The sequence below is a fragment of the Schistocerca serialis genome, chromosome 1 (assembly GCF_023864345.2).
Source record: "Schistocerca serialis cubense isolate TAMUIC-IGC-003099 chromosome 1, iqSchSeri2.2, whole genome shotgun sequence".
Taxonomy (NCBI): domain Eukaryota; kingdom Metazoa; phylum Arthropoda; class Insecta; order Orthoptera; family Acrididae; genus Schistocerca; species Schistocerca serialis.
In genome coordinates this window covers 1,130,655,703-1,130,665,579 of record NC_064638.1, presented here as the reverse complement: position 1 = coordinate 1,130,665,579, position 9,877 = coordinate 1,130,655,703, and the positions used below count along the sequence as shown (strand labels likewise).

General features: G+C 43.4%; 1 non-coding gene across 1 annotated transcript; it reads left to right on the top strand.

Moving 5' to 3' along the window:
- Nucleotides 1–5,923: 5,923 nt before the first annotated feature.
- Nucleotides 5,924–5,995, top strand: Trnaa-agc (transfer RNA alanine (anticodon AGC)). Its single transcript has one exon. It is a non-coding gene; the product is annotated as a tRNA-Ala (tRNA).
- Nucleotides 5,996–9,877: the final 3,882 nt, after the last annotated feature.

The following is a 9,877-nucleotide window of genomic DNA, read 5'->3' as shown; positions in this document are numbered from 1 at the left end:
CAGTCCAGAACCGCGCTGCTTCTACGGTCGCAGGTTCGAATATTGCCTCGGGCATGGATGTTCATGATGTCCTTAGTTAGGTTTAAGTAGTTCTAAGTCTAGGGGACTGATGACCTCAGATGTTAAGTCTCATGGTGCTTAGAGCCATTTGAACCATTTTTTTGGGATACGCACCAAATGGCAGATGCCCGATTAAACTGTACAACTGTAAGCCGAAGGGCTCCTCAACACGGAGTAAGAGAGTGTGTGCATACAAGCACACCCACCCACACACCCACCCACCCACCCACCCACCTACACACACACACGCACACACACACACATATATATATATATATATATATATATATATATATATATATATATATATATATATATATATATATGTGTGTTGTTGTTGTGGTCTTCAGTCCTGAGACTGGTTTGATGCAGCTCTCCATGCTACTCTATCCTGTGCAACCTTCTTCATCTCCCAGTACCTACCGCAACCCACATCCCTCTGAATCTGCTTAGTGTATTGATCTCTTGGTCTCCCTCTACGATTTTTACCCTCCACGCTGCCCTCCAATGCTAAATTTGTGATCCCTTGATGCCTCAAAACTTGTCCTGCCAACCGATCCCTTCTTCTAGTCAAGTTGTGCCACAAACTTCTCTTCTCCCCAATCCTATTCAATACCTCCTCATTAGTTACGTGATCTACCCACCTTATCTTCAGCATTCTTCTGTAGCACCACATTTCGAAAGCTTCTATTCTCTTCTTGTCCAAACTGGTTATCGTCCATGTTTCACTTCCATACATGGCTACACTCCATACAAATAATTTCAGAAACGACTTCCTGACACTTAAATCTATACTCGATGTTAACAAATTTCTCTTCTTCAGAAACGATTTCCTTGCCATTGCCAGTCTACATTTTATATCCTCTCTACTTCGACCATCATCAGTTATTTTACTCCGTAAATAGCAAAACTCCTTTACTACTTTAAGTGTCTCATTTCCTAATCTAATCCCCTCAGCATCACCCGATTTAATTTGACTGCATTCCATTATCCTCGTTTTGCTTTTGTTGATGTTCATCTTATATCCTCCTTTCAAGACACTATCCATTCCATTCAACTGCTCTTCCAAGTCCTTTGCTGTCTCTGACAGAATTACAATGTCATCGGCGAACCTCAAAGTTTTTATTTCTTCTCCATGAATTTTAATACCTACTCCGAATTTTTCTTTTGTTTCCTTTACTGCTTGCTCAATATACAGATTGAATAACTTCGGGGAGAGGCTACAACCCTGTCTCACTCCTTTCCCAACCACTGCTTCCCTTCATGCCCCTCGACTCTTATAACTGCCATCTGGTTTCTGTAGAAATTGTAAATAGCTTTCGCTCCCTGTATTTTACCCCTGCCACCTTCAGAATTTGAAAGAGAGTATTCCAGTTAACGTTGTCAAAAGCTTTCTCTAAGTCTACAAATGCTAGAAACGTAGGTTTGCCTTTTCTTAATCTTTCTTCTAAGATAAGTCGTAAGGTTAGTATTGCCTCACGTGTTCCAACATTTCTACGGAATCCAAACTGATCTTCCCCGAGGTCCGCTTCTACCAGTTTATCCATTCGTCTGTAAAGAATTCGCTTTAGTATTTTGCAGTTGTGACTTATTAAAGTGATAGTTCGGTAATTTTCACATCTGTCAACACCTGCTTTCTTTGGGATTGGAATTATTATATTCTTCTTGAAGTCTGTGGGTATTTCGCCTGTCTCATACATCTTGCTCACCAGATGGTAGAGTTTTGTCAGGACTGGCTCTCCCAAGGTCGTCAGTAGTTCTAATGGAATGTTGTCTACTCCCGGGGCCTTGTTTCGACTCAGGTCTTTCAGTGCTCTGTCAAACTCGTCACTCAGAACCGTATCTCCCATTTCATCTTCATCTACATCCTCTTCCATTTCCATAATATTGTCCTCAAGTACATCGCCCTTGTATAGACCCTCTATATACTCCATCCACCTTCCTGCTTTCCCCTTTTTGCTTAGGACTGGGTTTCCATCTGAGCTCTTGATATTCATACAAGTGGCTCTCTTTTCTCCAAAGGTCTCTTTAATTTTCCTGTAAGCTGTATATATCTTACCCCTAGTGAGATAAGTCTCTACATCCTTACATTTGTCCTCTAGCCATGCCTGCTTAGTCATTTTGCACTTCCTGTCGATCTCATTTTTGAGACGTTTGTATTCCTTTTTGCCTGCTTCATTTACTGCATTTTTATATTTTCTCCTTTCATCAATTAAATTCAATATTTCTTCTGTTACTCAAGCATTTCCACTAGCCCTCGTCTTTTTACCTACTTGATTCTCTGCTGCCTTCACTAGTTCATCCCTCAGAGCTGCCCATTCGTCTTCTACTGTATTTCTTTCCCCTATTCCTGTCAATTGTTCCCTTATGCTCTCCCTGAAACTCTGTACAACCTCTGGTTTAGTCAGTTTATCCAGGTCCCATCTCCTTAAATTCCCACCTTTTTGCAATTTCTTCAGTTTTAATCTACAGTTCATAACAAATAGATTGTGGTCAGAGTCCACATCTGCCCCTGGAAATGTCCTATAGTTTAAAACCTGGTTCCTAAATCTCTGTCTTACCATTACATAATCTATCTGATATCTTTTAGTATCTCCAGGATTCTTCCAGGTATACAACCTTCTTTCATGATTCTTGAACCAAGTGTTAGCTATGATTAAGATATGCTCTGTGCAAAATTCTACAAGGCGGCGTCCTCTTTCATTTCTTCCCCCCAATCCATATTTACCTACTATGTTTCCTTCTCTCCCTTTTCCTACTGACGAATTCCAGTCACCCATGACTATTAAATTTTCGTCTCCCTTCACTACCTGAATAATTTCTTTTATCTCGTCATACATTTCATCAATTTCTTCATCATCTGCAGAGCTAGTTGGCATATAAACTTGTACTACTGTAGTAGGCATGGGCTTTGTGTCTATCTTGGCCACAATAATGCGTTCACTAAGCTGTTTGTAGTAGCTAACCCGCACTCCTATTTTTTTATTCATTATTAAACCTGCTCCTGCATTACCCCTATTTGATTTTGTATTTATAACCCTGTAATCACCTGACCAAAAGTCTTGTTCCTCCTGCCACCGAGCTTCACTAATTCCCACTATATCTAACTTTAACCTATCTATTTCCCTTTTTAAATTTTCTAACCTACCTGCCCGATTAAGGGATCTGACATTCCACGCTCCGATCCGTAGAATGCCAGTTTTCTTTCTCCTGATAACGACGTCTTCTTGAGTAGTCCACGCCCGGAGATCCGAATGGGGGACTATTTTACCTCCGGAATATTTTACCCAAGAGGACGCCATCATCATTTAATCATACAGTAAAGCTGCATGTCCTCGGGAAAAATTACGGCCGTAGTTTCCCCTTGCTTTCAGCCGTTCGCAGTACCAGCACAGCAAGGCCGTTTTGGTTAATGTTACAAGGCCAGATCAGTCAATCATCCAGACTGTTGCCCCTGCAACTACTGAAAAGGCTGCTGCCCCTCTTCAGGAACCACATGTTTGTCTGGCCTCTCAACAGATACCCCTCCGTTGTGGTTGCACCTACGGTACGGCCATCTGCATCGCTGAGGCACGCAAGCCTCCCCACCAACGGCAAGGTCCATGGTTCATAAAGGTACGCAAGTGTGGGTTACATATATATATATATATATATATATATATATATATATATATATATATATATATATATATATATATATGTAACCCACACTTGCGTACCTTTATGCTGAGAGCACACAACTTTAGTTACTGGCCGAGTCAAATATTTCGCATCAGGAAGGGCCATGAAGTCCACAACAAGTGGTTCAAATGGCTCTGAGCACTATGGGACTTAACATCTGTGGTCATCAGTCCCCTAGAACTTAGAACTACTTAAAGCTAACCAACCTAAGGACATCACGCACATCCATGCCCGAAGCAGGATTCGAACCTGCGTCCGTAGCGGTCACGCAGTTCCAGACTGAAGCGCCTAGAACCGCACGGCCACACCGGCTGGCTCCACAACAAACACAAATTACTATCAGTAATATTAAATACTCAATAATAACTAACCATGATTTCAAGTGCAAGATTAACTTTGCAAAATACAAGCTTGGCGCACACGGAAACCTCAACGTTGAGGCACACAGCCCCAAAGGGATCACCGAGGCCCATAAAGAAACTAGATACCAGGCCAGCTCACAGCTGGGAAAATTAACAATTATGTACAGTACTTGCTAAACAGTCTTCGTAGTTAATTTCGAACAAATGCCTAGGAGGCCAACAGCTTCAGGGCTCCAGGTGCTCAACGCGAAATACTGCCCTGTTGCTCGTTGCTGTTAACAAGTTGTCCAGTACATAGCGATGTACTTAGCACCCCACAACTGACTGATGCACGTCGTATCCAGGTTGCCCAGTAAACTCGCCAGTTGCAAAGGTCAACGCTGCAGGAAAACGTGACCTCCCATAGCTCAACGGTCAACGGTGTTAACTCGCTGCAACAGCCAGAACGCCGCGTACTCAGGAACACCCGTCAGCTCCGTGTCCGACATACCACTCACTATCGCACAGCCCCAGAGGGAACACACAACCCAGCAAAGATGATACGACCAGGACCAGAGTCGATGGAACGCACACAGATGTGGAATCTGTGGGGTCTCGCGCGCGCCTCATGGAAGACACCGCGGCTCAGGATTTACAACTGTAATGTAATATTTGTGTGTCTGAAACTTAATTTAAGAGAGGGGAAAAAAGGAAACTGAATTAGATAAAATAGAACTAACCTGAAATTGTGTGTCGTTTGTTTATCGATTTCAGGTACTTCCATAAGGGTAACTCTTCTTCTTTTCTTTGTGTGGCCGATATATTCGCGATGCAGATCACACGCATGCTTCAATCTTCCAAGCCAACAATTACGGCATGCATAATACGTTCTTTGTTCCTGCGTGACATCAACATATGTCTGCATCAATCCTTCATCTCGACCGACCCACTTACCTGACGGATTTGAATATCTGGGTCTTTAGGCCAGACAATGCACACACGTAGCAGCACATAAACTCTTTCGCTGAAAGAGAGATCTCCTAGCGGTAGAATGCAACTGAGAATTCCTAAAACACACAGGAGTCGTGCGCATTTCAAAATAAGCATGTAAGCAATTAGGGATTCAACGGTCATATTGTCACGTACAAGAAGGTGTGATTAGATGAATGACGAACTCTAACTTCACTTAATGAAGGTTTATTCAGCACTTGCACATACAGGAGCGCGGAGCGAACTGCCTCCGGCCAGAACATATACAGCTACAGAAGATTCCAGTACAACGATCTTGACATTTGTGGTTACTTCTAGAATGTACTCGAACCGAATATAGAAATTAAAACTGTACAGTCCAGGTGAGCTTCGAACTCACGACCCTCCATGCAACAGTATCATAACCACCAGACCACGGTGCTACTCGGCTTCTTCTGTGACAATATTTTTCACTTGTATACGAGTAGCATGTATTGGACATTAAACGGTTTAGCATAATGAATATGCACTGTTAACTTTTCGTAGGAGACCTTTTTGCTGTGGCTGGTATGTTAATTATTGGATCTGGCAATATTAGTGGTAGAGGGTTGCAGGATGCCCTTTCTGTCGCCACCTCAGTGGTAATGACCAGGGAAAGGCTCTCAGACGTTGGTGTGACAATTACATATGTTCTAGTCCTGTCCTCTCCCTGACGCAAACTACATTTCACGCCTTCAGTCCATTTTCCCCTTCTGAAATCGTCAGTACTACCGAGGCTATCTGATATTGGAATAGCGCATCAGCTATTTTATTGGTTTATGTTAGGGAGGGCATTGGGCTAGGGTAGGCGGTGCAATTGTGGTAACCGCAATGTTATGGTGGTGTATTGGTTAACACATCTGTCTAGCAAGCAGAAGACCCTGGTTCAAGTCCAGGCTATGACACGCACTTTAATTCATTATTTCAGCTTCTGTCCTTATCTAAGATAAAATTGAGACTCAGTTCTCTCCAGGAAAATTCAATTCCATCGGATCAATGTATCACCTACACCTGAGGCACACACAGGTTTTCCCCATTATGACCAAGGCTGGGGCGCTATCCCCATAACGGAGAGCCTTTCCAATACCGACGATTTAAGAAGGGGAAAGTTGAGCGAAGGCGTGAATTGAAGGTTGTATTAAGCAGATAGTGGACTATAACGCTGCGGTGCTGTAGTGGCTAGCACATCTGCCTAAGAAGCAGAAGACCTGGGTTCATATCCTAGCTGTGGCACAAATTTTAATTCATTACTCGAGCTTCTGTCCTCATCTTCAGGTTGCCACATCTTAAATTCTCACCGAGTTCTGCTAAATCATGACGTAATTGGTCTTGCGTAAGTCTGCAGGCTTTCGTGGCCACTGTCACTGAAGTTAAAATCTTCTGGGTTGTGGGACCGCATGTTATTTCTTCAAAGCATCGGCGTTTCGACCCCTCTACGGGAACTTCTTCAGGATATTATGGTGTCCACTGTAGACTGGATTGTAGTCGCACATAATGTTGAAGATCAGATTCAAAGACGCTGCCGACCGCCTGGCGGTAGTGTGGTGAACAGGCACGGTACGCTGTGTACGGTAAACTGGTCACATAGGGTCGTTCCACAACTGAGGTAAACATGTGAATAAAGTTTTTGGCGTCCGTCGAGTGCGATCGTCTTTAAAATACTGTAACAGTGGGATCATTTCCTGGGTAGCAGCCACATCGCCGACGATGGTCATCCAAGGTAGTGCGGAAACACGATTTATCACTGAATACCGTGCGATTCCACTTTTTCAGCATCCATGCTTCCCAGTCAGGCCACTACCCCAATCGCAGCCGTTTGTGTTGTCGTGTTAATAGCAGCCTACGCACGGGACAGCAATTCCCCACTCTGACTGCTGCTAGTCTCTGACCAGTGGTGTTGGATGACACAATGTTGGAGGGATTCCACTGCTTTTTCTCAGATGGCAGGCTCACACGCGAAGGGGCTACGATGTGCGGTCATTCTCTCTCGTGTTGCTCAGACATAGTCGAACGGACGGCGAGTATGCCTGCCCCCAGGTCCCATAGAGCTCAACATCGAGCCTCTGCCACATCCGGATGCCCCACAAAATTGGATATTGGACGATTTTTCCAGCTTTCCGGATGGATACTGACAACGAGGCCCCTTTTAAACTCTGTCAGTTACTGAGAATACTGTCTCACAGGAGGATGCGGCATATCAACGTCCTTCATAGTGATCATTCCAGATCTGACGCTGTTCACACCTCTTATACACCCAATCAGGTCCGGTAACAACACTAAATACGATAACACCAATGCACTCTGGTGGAAGTTCAAGCTGTTACAGAAAACTGCAACTCTAAATCATTTACATACCCGTCGATGTTGCGTACCTGTATGAAGTCACATTGACATTGACCGTATGCTAGGGATACTTTTTGGGTCAGGCAGTGTTCCGTAGTGAACCGAAAAGTGTTTCGCTCGTTTACGGACTGAATTTTCACTCTGCAGCGGTGTGTGCGCTGATCTGAAACCTTCTGGCAGATTTAAACTCTGTACAGGACCGAGAATGAAACAGAGGATCTTTGCCTTTCACAGGAAAATGCTTAAATGACTGAGCTCTCCAAGTATGACTCACTTCCCGCACTCACAGGTTTATTTCCGCCAGTAGGACTAACGTTTATCTTACCCTCCATAGCTGAGAGTACTCCTGCATACCTGCGGGACTGTAGTGGAGTCAGCGAGCTTGACGCGGCTGTTTCTCGCGTCTGCCTCAACCAGTCAGGTAGTGCCATTTTGCATACGTCTCACTGCGCAAGCTGGTCACCACCATAATGGTATGGGCTGTGTTTACATGGAATGGTCTGGGTCCTCTGGTCCAACTGACCCGATCATTGACTGGAAATAGTTGTGCTCGGCTACTTGGAGACCATTTGCAGCCATTCATGGACTTCATATCCCCAAACAAGGATGGAATTTTTTTGGATGACAATGCTCTATGTCACCAGCCACAATTGCTTGTGATAGGTTTGAAGAACGACGGACAATTCGAACGATTTTGGCACTCAGATCGCCCAACATGAATACCATCGAACATTTATGGTACATAATCGACAGGTTATTTCGCGCAGAAAATCCTGCATCGTAAACACTTTCGCAATTATAGACGCCTATAGAGGCAGCGTGGTTCAGTATTTCTGCAGGGGAATTCCAACGTCTTCTTGATTCTATGCCACTTCGAGTTGCTGCACTACACCGGCGAGAAGGATGTCCGACACAATATTAGAAGCTTTCACATGCCTTTTGCCACCTCAGTGCAGCACCGCTTGAAGAAAGGACATTGCGGTGCAATGGCAGGACGACTTCTGTGAAATTTGGAAGGCAGGAAAAGAGGTACTGGAGGAATTAAAACTGTGAGTGCGGGTCGAGAATAGTGCTTGGATGGTTCAGTCCATTTGTTCGCGAAAGGCAAGAGTTCGAGATTCGAGTATTGGCCCGTCACAGAGTTTTAATCTGCCAAGAAGTTTGCTTTGAAGGTTTGCAGAATAACTAACGCTGGATTGCATAAAACGAGGGTTTGCCATAAGTCGTCGATAAACTCCGGAGAAACAACTGGAAACCTCGCATAGTTTTTTATTACAACAATATCATCTGGCACACAGAAAGTAAAAGAATTTATTATTCGACATATGAGAACATCTAAGTTCTGATCATTTTTTTCTTTTTGGGTACAACAGCTGTGTATTTTTTAAAGGGTGTTATTAAGTTTTCCACCTCAGCTGATTTTAATATAAGAACTTGACTGATTGTGAAAAACAGCCGAGGTGGAAAAGAAAATGTCGTTTATGAGAGTCATGTTTTATTGCACTTATTCGCCGGATCTGTCGTCTAAGGACTTAATTTTTCATTTATCAGTGAAAGTATTACATCACCAGATCTATTACGCATCTTTTTTGCTATAGTGACTGTTCCTGTACCAATCAGAGGCTCACTTCTGACGTTGTAAACATACACATAGTTATGAGGGCTACCTATTGGAAGAATGCCGCAGTCGGATGTACTGCAGCGTTTCAGTTGAAGGTAAAGTAGCAGTATGGATCGATTAGAGACGTCCGAGGAACAGGAGAGGTAATATCCCTCATACCGTGAAGGATGGTTGCTACCAATGATCAGATCTGCACCATCAAGTTACGGACAGAAAGCTCGACAACATGGAAAGTTGCTCGACATGTGCACCGCAATCAAAGTGACAGGGTATTGAAATGTGGTTCCGCAGGATAGAGCGGATCAGGTTATGGTTGTGGAGGGGGCCATAATCAGTTACTGTTAGTTGCACAAAACACACAAACTTTATTTTCCTAAGAGCCACTTAATTACACATTGTCTTAAAAGGATCAAATTAAAACAATGCAGCTGAAGACCTAGTTAAGAAAACTTGAGGTACCTCCCGGGCTGAAGGCCCAAAACCACATAAAAAACAAGAACGGCTGAAGGCCTGAACCCAAGTTATAAAAATTGCTTTAAAGAATACATGCGGTTGAAGGCCTTAGTTAAAAAAAATCACGGAAATACTCGGCTGAAGGCCACACACAAGACATTGAACAACTCAGAGCTTAGGGCCTGGATAACAAGAATTTCAGATAGAGCGATTTAAAAAAAAATAATTTTAAAGGAACGAATCTTCAAATTTCAATTTAAGTCGGCTGAAGGCCTTATTTTAAAGTTAAAACAAACTAAATTAATAGACGGCTGAAGGCCTCGCACAGTACTTGAGACTAAAATGAAAATCACAATCTAAAACCAACAGA